The sequence below is a fragment of the Phalacrocorax carbo genome, chromosome 3, assembly GCF_963921805.1.
Source record: "Phalacrocorax carbo chromosome 3, bPhaCar2.1, whole genome shotgun sequence".
Classification (NCBI taxonomy): domain Eukaryota; kingdom Metazoa; phylum Chordata; class Aves; order Suliformes; family Phalacrocoracidae; genus Phalacrocorax; species Phalacrocorax carbo.
The window spans coordinates 108,915,899-108,926,427 of NC_087515.1; the positions used below are offsets into that span (position 1 = coordinate 108,915,899).

Here is a 10,529-nt window from a genome sequence, read left to right on the forward strand (position 1 = left end):
ACAGGAAGACCTGAGTCAGAAAAGTTCTATATAACAGTAAGGAGTCAAGCTTTTTGGACCTAAGCACCTCAGTCTGGTCTTGTAGATTAGTGGCACCTTTTGAACACAGTTTCGCTGGGCCACGGTTTCCCAGCGATAGAACAGAAATCACATTGTCTTCCAATCTCGGGGGCCTGCAGTGAAGTTAATTTAATGTTTGTTCATCACTTAGATGCCACACTCATGATAATAATAATAATAATAATAATAATAATAATAATAATAATAATAATAATAATAATGATGTTATCTTCAGAGCAGGGCTTAAATACTCTGTAGCAAACAAGGTATGGGGCCACACACTGAACAAATATCAAGAAAACAAAATATTGAACAGCTGCTTATTAAGTGACTATCATATAATCTGTGAATTGAATGAGGAAAAGGTCCTGTAAGAAAAATAATATGGGATCATGCAATTAAAGAAGTCTTCATAATGCATATGCATAGGGGAGATTAAATTAACTTGCCCTAACAAAGTTAATTCTGGCATGTATTAGCTTTTGAGAGTTTGGACTATTTAATGTCGATTTTCAACATATAATATGAAATAACTGAAGATCCTGCTGAGATCTGATTAAAAGACATATATTAACCATCTGTATTTTATTCATCTAGTTCTAAACAGAATTTACTTTTGCCTATTGGAAATGCAATACTGGAATGAGTTATAACAACAGGAATATTGGAATGACTATTTAATTACCAACTATTCCTATTTTCTACAAAAAGTTTGGATTCAGGTTTTAGCCAAAATTTTCATTTAGCATCATAAACAGCAAAAGAGGCAGGTTAAAGTAGAGAGACCATGGTCTATGTAATATGCTACAGCACAGTAGTTTGTGCTGCTTACCATTGCCACTTGCATTAATTAAACTATGAGTTCAACAACAAATTTGTGACTGATTCTCACAAGTAAAGAGTATATTCAGCTTCTATTAACTTCAATGTGTTTCTCAGGACCCCAGAAAGTCAGACTGCTAACAAACATATAAAAAAAGAGGTGAAGAAGGGTGACCTTTAGTGAATACCCATCATCACAGAGTAACAGAGTTCCCCTGATGGGGTCTGTATAGATACAGGAAAACAACCTAAGTGAGACATTTGTCCTTTTCTACAAATTCTCCAAGCCTTCTCACCAAAAGCTACTCCACTGGCTCTTCATTATTGTGCTTGTTACTTTAAACAGACTGTCTGCAGTGTTGTAAGACTGTAAATAAGAACAGGGGAAAAAAAAGCACTGGCCCATTAAGCAAGCCAGGATTTTGCTGGATCTTGTTGTTTGAAAGTAAATGCTGACCCTTTCTGGTGGTTATTCCCTTTTATACAACTTTCTTGTTTACATTGAGAGTAAGTTTTATGTGGTAATATTCCCTGAAAAGAATCAGTTTGTTAATCTCTGGAAAAGAATTTAAGAAAATCACATAGACTCCATCTGACCCTGAAGGCTTTTCCCATAGGAATTAACCACTGGCTTTTTGCAAATCATCAACTACTCTTTAAGAAAGCACAGCTTCTTTGAACTTAGTAAAATGGATTTAAATATTAGGATATTTATAAATATCTGTAGAGGTAGAAGGAAATGCCCAGAAATGCAAGCTCACATTTAAAAGATTCCATTAAATACTTCAACAAATTATTTACTTAACCCATTTCAATTTTCAGACAGCTTGGACACATGATTTCCACGGCAACTTCTGTGCACACTCTTAGATGTCCACCTTTACCTAACACCTTCTAAAATCTGAACTTTAATTCAAATATTTTTGAAGTTTGGTATTCTATCAAATCTAGAAGAAGTTCTCTAACAAAAGAGACTATTAATAAAATATTTTTAAAATTGTATGGACAGGATAGTTTGGTTGCATATATATATTTTTTTTTTTGCTGTATATATAGCTTACACCACTCCAGACAATTCAGGGATTGCAAAAGAGTGATATTAAGAATGAAAGCCGGAGATTAAATTTAGACATGTACATACTAGCACTGTCAAAACTTCCAATGTAGTCAGTGGATGACTAGTCAGTAAAGACAGTGCAGCCTCAAAAGAGATTCAGCAGACCAGTCACCTACCATCCCAATTCCATTGACTAATAAGGGAGCAGGACAACTGAATGTAGACACCTGTATTTTGGCATCTTAACCTTGAAGAAAATACCACACCAAATTTTGAAACCAAGCCATCACTTTCAGGTTTTGTTACGCAGACTACTGGGAAAAACATGCTGAGACAAATAGCCAGTAGGACCCTAAGACGTGGGGAGCCAAAACATACATATTTTTATCAGCCCTGTTCAAATACATACAAGACTAAGCCAAATCAAACCTTCACCTCCTCTTTTTCGTATGGATGAGAATTTTTGTTTGTGAAAACCACAGGCTCCTCATGTACATATGGGTAGATACATCTGCATATCTGATTAATTAAGTGGCTTACATTTGAAATATTCTGTTGTTTAAGAACGACTATGTCTCTTATATCAGCATATTGAATCAGAGATCGTATTTTGTGCTATGAGTTCATCCCTTGCTTTCATTTGCACTCAAAGATATGACCCATCACATTTGTAATACAATGGTGACATATTTAATGTAAAATCTCAGTTTTAAAATATGCTTGCTTTTTTTTTTTCCCCAGCATGCACTGCCTGGCTTACCATGGTTCAAAGGAATTACGTGCCTTGCTGATGAACAGACAGACTACATACAAGATTTTGCTTTTCTAATCTCTTATATAAAGAGCACTGTCATTTTGCACAGAGCCAGCTCAGTGGGTACTTCAGAACATGCACTGTATACACAGGGTCATAATCTTTGGAAGATTAAGTTCCTGTCTCTCCTTCATCATTTACTATATGTTATCTCTTAAAGTTTGGATTCCTCGGCTTTGCATTCATAATAAAATTTTATGATAAAGTGCTTGTTACCGTGGAAATACTTTTTCACCCTGAAAATTTTATCACATGATCATTTCTTTGGGTATCTACAAACTATAGCAGTCATCATTCCTCTGCCATAATTACTATCCCTTATTTCTTAGCATCTTTTATATATCTTACACAATATACATTCAGCAGAAGATTTGCAAAGTAGCCTTTTGGCAGAAGGATTTCAAATTTAAATACAATATTTAGAAAGCAAATAAAATTTCACACCTGCTTTTTTACCTCTTTTTCACCCCACCTTTGTATTTCAATTTCAGCCATACATTTTATTGCATTGATCTTATTTTACACACTAAACACACAGTACTGCCTATTTCAATGATCCTGACAATTTCACCCCACATTTTGCAAGTTCTGGTTCACTTAGCACAGTCCTGGTATTCCTGTCTTTAAAGTTAAATACAGTTGCTTAACATAGCCATTTAGATCTGACTTAATCTGTAGCAAATTATCAAACAAACATGTTCTACAGCTATTAATCTATTTTTACCTTTAATAGCAAGATAAACTGATTTGCAACACACTTACGAAGCAATTTTTATTGCTTTTACACATATGAAACTATTATAAATGAAGACAGCTAAATACTATAACTCTGAAAGACCTGGAAAATGAGGTAGAGATATTTAGTCAACATTTGCATGTGATTCAACTTAATTTCATGTTTTCATCTGTGGAATTCATCATAGTTCTGCTCCCAGTTACTTTTGAAAAACATGCCATCTATTTAAGTGGCAAAATACAGATTTTGGCCGAACAGTATCACTACCTGAACACAGCTCTCTGTTGAGAGCAGAAATTAGAACACTGGTCTTCTAACTTTAAGTTTCCTGCTTATTCTCAGACCGTTCTACAGACTGAATTTCTGAAGCCTGAGGGTTTTTTGCATTTATTTACTGAAGTACATTTGAGATTATTTTTGGCATCTTTACACTGGGTCATGAAACAGCATGTTTTGGCACCTGCTAGCCTCACTAGCAATCTGCTTACTCCAGGCTGTCATCCTTGTGCTACTCCTGGGTATGCATCTGACAAAAGTCTTGCAGGTTTGCTGGGATACGGAGTTTTGCAAACAATGGGAGAAGAGTGGCATATGAAAAAGCTGCATTGGTGTTTAGGTGTTTGAGATGGGTCTTTATTTGATAATTTTGTATTTTAAATATAAAATAAATAATGTTGTTCATTCCAGTACGTTCCATTTCATTGCTTATGGTTCATACTTAAAGCAGACATAACCAAAATAAAGCAGAGATCTTTTCTGCAAAACTCATTTGTTAGCACGTGGAAATATTAACTGTGGGGACTTTCAGGTACATTTCACTAACCACCTCATCTACTGGGGAGTTTAGTGAAACCCTGGCACTAACAGTAATAATTATGATGGGGAATCAATTTAAATTAGTCTACTAGCCTAAATTAATTGCAGAACTTCACTTCTTTGTCCGCTTGCAGAGATTTCAGATTGAGAAAAATGTATCTGGTTCTGAAATGGTTTACAAGGACCAATCAAAACCATGGTGAGATCCTGTACATACAGATTATTAGCAGAGGCTAGTAAAAACAAATGGTGCCACTGTGGGACCAGTGGAATAACTGATGATAGATGTATACAAATTACCTATTCACACAATAAAGACTACTCCGTTTTCACATCTTAAAATATTAAGTAGGAGAAGGCGGGGGTGTAATTTTTTTTTTCATTTATCACCTCATGACTATGACTATGAACATGCACCCCAATGCAGTGAAACCAGGAGCTCTGAAGGAAAAGGTGTTTCCTGAAGAGTAGGATATTTTCCTCTGACTTTGAGCTCTGACTTAGTTCCTACAGACATGGAGTTCATTTCGCTTAACTTTAGATATATGCAATATAGGCATCAACATCTAAGCTGGTCCCTAGGTTTCCTTTATTCTCACTAGTAAGGAATATGCTATTCTACAGTCTGATTCATCTGACCTATTTAGATGTCTACCTTCCGACGAGATGAATCATCCCCTAAAAGTGTCTATTTCTCTCCATTGACTATAAAGGCAGCCTAGCCAAAGACAATTTAGATATAAAAGACATCTACATTAGGACAGATAAAATCCACCCAGAAGCCAGGAAAGGGAGCACAACAAGAGTGAATGCTATTTTCAGCAATATTGAACTTCTGTATGATTTTGAAATAGAAATCCATCCACAAGGTCATCTGGGGACAATACTACTGAGAGCTACCGAGCAGCAATGCACTGCCCTGTCCCAAACCACAGTGGAGCAGCTCCCTCCTGAAATGCGCAAGGTGACCGTGAAATGGTAGTGTCTACTCCCTCTGCACCTTCCCAAAAATGTGTTTGGAAGAAAAGCAGGAACTTTTAGAGTACCCTTCCTTCTTCAAATTTTGTTTGCAATAATACTAATAATGACATACTACAGAGTCATAAACTGTATTTGTATAGAGAAAGGACTGCTGAGCTTAGAAGAAACTGCACATGCTTTGTCCTCCCGCCATGCTTTCAAAACCTTTTTTTAAAATAGTTTCTCATTATAGCTTTGATTGACTGGAAAACATGTACTTTCTGTTGACTTTAGCTACTTATTGAATAAGATTCTTCATAGGTTTTATCAAGCATATTCCTTTCCTTGGCATTCTTCAGTGCACTGAAGATGAATATATTGCTGTAGAAATGTACTGCTGTACCTCTTCTGTCTCAGTGTATGAAAGTATCTTATTAACAAGTAGGCTTGTTAATAAAAGCTTTATTCCTACTGTATAAAAAGCAGAGCTCTGACCTAACTTAACCATGATCCAAACCCTATTTGATCAATGAAGTCTTTCTCTTAACTCCACTTGGCTTTCAAATTAGTCTTCTGTGTCTTCCCTGGCGTCAGAAGAAATACTTCAGTTAGATATAGCAGCTAAGCAATACATAGTCATTCATCGGAAGTGGAAAAAATAAAAATATGCATATATGCTAAGATTTATTTTTGCTCATGAAAATTTACAACCCAATATTCATAAAGACAAAGAATAATTTAAGATCAACAAACAAAGCTAAAAACTGCAAACTGGTCGAAATAAAGCCACATGATAATCCTCCTTCACAAAATGCTAGAGCAGTAAAAAGGGAGGGATTCAGCCTAAAGAAGCTGTAATGATCTAGCAAAATTATTTTTTACCTCTTCTAATCCAATTACTCCAACACTTCCTAAGTCTTTGCTACAAAAATTATCACCTTTATCATCATCAGATTTCTCTTAATAAATATTTTTACTCATGCCATGTATTCCCCTTGATATGGGATTGGGATTTATACATGTAGCTGCTACTGCAGTGAAGAGAGACTGTGCCCTTTGATACCGGGTTTAATTTGATTTTATATCCTAAACAATTTTCAGGATGATTTAGGGATTAGGCATTCTGGCAGGCTGAGCTATATATCCAATAAAACACAAGGATCTTTATTTTTTTCCTGATTCTTATTGGTGATATGACCCTACCCTGGTGTTTTTAGCTTTAACATAACTGTTCTCTTTAGCATGCTAACATCAGCAACAGCCTGTGATCAATCACAGCTGGCGGGCCCATGCAATATAAACAACGATTCCTGTTCACATGAGCAGAGATGCTGCCTAGAAACTGCAGTTTAAAGAGCCTACTGCCTCATTTTTGAAACCACTTAAGTCTGGAGACAGACAAAGAGAAAGAAGCACAATTTTACGTGATGATTTCTACTACTTAAATTTACAGTGGTAATTTATAAACTGCAAATTTAGCAGCATGTGACATTTTGATTGATGAACTTAGCTTTTTTAGAAGGTCATATTAGGAAGACTTACCCTGCCAAGAGCTAACATGAACTTGTCATCATGACAGTATATTTGTAATACTCTGTCTGAACCAACATAAGGCATTACTTTGCTTTCTGCATCCCTGCCATTCCATCAATATCCTTGGATAAGAAACAGTATGATAGAGAAGTATAGAGAATTCATTTCAGCTAATGAGGGACACTAAGATTTTTGGCTACTCAATTATTTAAGTGGTAACTAAGATACTGGAAACATGGAAGGACACCTGATTCTGCTTCAAAAGCAGAGAAAATACAGTCACAATCCCTGATCCTTACGTCTTGTTGAATTTTGCTCAATACTTAGCTAAGCGTCTTGCAGGAAGTTTGTGGCATAGACAAAACCTGAACTCATCTTTCCCAGTGCTAAGCTAATTCTCTAATTACTGGACCAGACTTTTCTCATTCCCTGAGGCACTGTAGAACAAGCAGGAAGAATAAAAAGCTGGCTAAGAAGAATGTTGCATACCAGGGATTCTTACACTGCCTAATTAGGGTTGCTTTACTGTGTCTTTGCAACACTGTGGCAGGGCAAACTGAATAAAGCAGCAGGGATAAAGTGCCTTAAAATCCCTAATCCATGATATTGTCCTCTATCTGTCTGCATCCTAAAAGCGACCAAAGCATCCCCCAAAGATGTCAAATAATGATATTAAAAAATGCTTAAGATGCTGTATCTTTCATCAGGTCCATAATATATTACAAGATGGAGCTTAATATAGGGCCCAGAATGATGTTTCTATCTGTCACCAGCTGAAGCGAGCAATACTCATGAAGACCATTCACACACAGAAGGGAGCCTACATGAGGTTTTCAGGGGTTAGTTCCTAAGTTTCAAACTGATTCACTCATCTATAGTATGTACAGCTGTTTATATGTCAGCTGTGTCAGGTATCTGCAATATAAAGATAATAGTTAACAAAAAGTGTGTATCTGATATTCTTCTGCAGATACAAGATCAAGATTTAGATGCATGTTATGCAGGCAAAAAGAAAATAGCAAAAATCACACCAGCAGGGTTTAGTCTGCAAGGTTATGCCTTTGCAGAACTGCAAGAGTCAATAATAGAAGTTCTACATGTAAAATATCAAATGTAAAGAAGGCAAATATTTCAGATCAGACGCTGGGGCTGTGGCTAACTGCTTATGAGTTATCCCCCTCTGTGCTGGGGCAGGACTGATTTTATTTTCCCCCCCCAGGCCCATGGTTCCTCAATTGTCTTGCACTGTGGAAGACTCTACAACAGAAAGACCCACTCATGAATCCATTTAATTTTCTCATGTACATTCCTTCACTTCTCAAAATTCAAAATTAAAATGATTTAGCAGACCACCAGAAAGGACTACACAGATGTCTCAGGATCCTAAACCACAGCACAGGAGTTCTATGACTTCAACCTGTCCAGCTGAGAATCCATTTAATCATGCCTTGCATATCCTCATCCCACCTTCACAGATTATTTTACTGCTTTCTTCTTATTATACTTGCATTTCAAATTACTATTGCTTTTCACTGTGATATGCTGCATCTCATGAACTCATTACAGCAGATTGGCAAAAAATAAATCAGAGGTAAGTTTTTTCCTAAATTTAATCTTTTCCCTACAATAGCTTAATTACTATGTAATGTAATTAACTGATTTGTGTGTCATCTTATTTTGGTATAGAACTCCTGAGTCTAACTACATTTATAACTGCTGTCCATCATAAACAAAGGAACCAAGTCAGTAGACCAATATATTGTATATGTGTCTCTATCTTATAAATGATTCAGCTTTCAGATGGGTTTTTTCCTCCATTTCCTTTGAGGAGTGAGACCTATGACTATTAGCAGAGTTTACTGCCATAAAATAAGTATTCTGATCTTTAGAGAAATCATAGGGGATATGCAGGAAAGTAATAGCACAATTGTGTCCTGCTATATTAGTTAATAAAGTTCTGTAAAAAATGGTTCTCCAACAGCTACTCAGTGTGGAATCTGATACTGGACTTTTAAATTTCTGGGTAATGCATAGATTTTCCAAATAAGAATTCAGTAAAAGAAATAGGATGCAAAAAAATCTCTGTGATGAACACCAAGGCAACACTATCTATTTTCTCTATATTTGACATACATGGAATGAAAACATATCCAGCATTTTCAACAAGTTTGCAAGCAATGCTTAAGAAAAATGCAGTCTTCAAAACTGAAATGGGTTTTATTTTTACCAGCCTCTGAATTCAGTTCATCCACATTTTGTGCACTTACACACTCAGTTTATATGCTCATTTGTTTTTCATGCCAGCGTATGATAACTACAGTGATCACCTGGAGGTAGGATGACACTAGGGGAAGCCATACTTTATGGATAAATTTATATACAAAGAAACAAATAGCAAGTTTTCCAACTTACCTATCCTGCACCGCTGACTCTACTGTTACAGTTTAATGAAGTAGAATTTCCTTTTTATTTACAATTAACTAGCACTACCTTTCTGATTTCACAGTAAAAAGAATTCCAGTGCATCTTGGTCCAAAAGGATTCAGGCACTCATTCCTGCTCTGTGTAACTTCAGCAGCAAGAAAAATATATGCACCATCTAACTTAACTGCAAATGACTCTTTTAGCATGAATTGTCTGTTTAAAGATAATGCACAACAGAACTCTTAGCTGCATCCCAGAAGTCATGCAGCACCAGGCAGATAAGATCACAGTGGTTACCAGGAGTAGCAAATGGGAAAAGCACTACAGGAAATGAACTCTTGTCAATAATCTCAAGAGAGTGCTATATTTAGGTCAATTGTACCTGAAATCGTTTGGTGGGGTAATTGCTCTTTGGTCCAGACTCTGCTCTCTGAGCCTGTCAGAGTGCTTGCAGGTCCACTGGATTGGATTCACCAATTTTCTTCCAGATTCATTTTCTAAAGGAAAAAAAAAAGGGGGAAAAAAAGAAAAAAAAAATACACTTTACTAAAGGATAGCAAGCTTACCAGGAACAGAGAAAATCACTCATGTTATTTTAGCTTTTAAAAATCGGCTTTCAGTGAATGTATTTAATACAAAAACTTGTTCCAATAGGCAACTGATTTCCTCAGTTTTCTAGAATAGAAATTTATTCCATTATTCAGAGCTTTTATTTCACCCTGCAAAGAATTTCCACATCTGTTAAATATCTGTGGTGATTTAGAGTGATCTTTTGTTTTTGCTGATCAGTGAATAATCAATGCAAAACTAGAATTGTTCTTAAATCCTATGATGCATCCCAGTGCAGCATTATTCAGACTTTAATTTGGGTTGAGTCCTCGACTGATAATACAGCTTATTGTTTAATAATTTAAGATGGCTTATGCATGCATTCAGAGGAATGTGATAAATTCAGTTTTAGGAATCCAATCTAATGAGCCACATACTGACCCTTTACAGCAGTTAGTTGGATTCATACAGGTATCAGAAAACAGCACCTAGTCCTTCTGTCTTATGATTTCTTAGAAGAATGTAATATTCTGCTTTGATAGCACAAAGTCTCCAGCAGTTCTATTCCTTCTTCACATTAAAGAGTCAGTATTAATAGGATGAATTTTAAAGGAAAAGCCTCCTCTAGCAGCTCTTCAGCATTCTACACAGACAGATACAGCATCATATTTGTAGTCATTACTCAGTGCTTGTGACTAGTGTCTACCGTAATTAAAGAAAATGTCATGATGTAACTACACTGCTAAAGAATAGAAATG

At 35.9% G+C, this 10,529-nt stretch overlaps 1 protein-coding gene across 4 annotated transcripts in view; it reads right to left on the reverse strand.

Moving 5' to 3' along the window:
* The window catches only part of MYT1L (myelin transcription factor 1 like), a 237,359-nt gene extending 227,628 nt beyond the window's left edge, over positions 1 to 9,731 (reverse strand). For all 4 annotated transcript variants that reach the window (XM_064447981.1, XM_064447978.1, XM_064447979.1 and 1 more), the window contains exon 1: positions 9,605 to 9,731. The gene's annotated coding sequence lies outside the window, so the exon portion shown is untranslated. The remainder of the gene's footprint in view (positions 1 to 9,604) is intronic.
* Between the last annotated feature and the right edge of the window lie 798 nt (positions 9,732 to 10,529).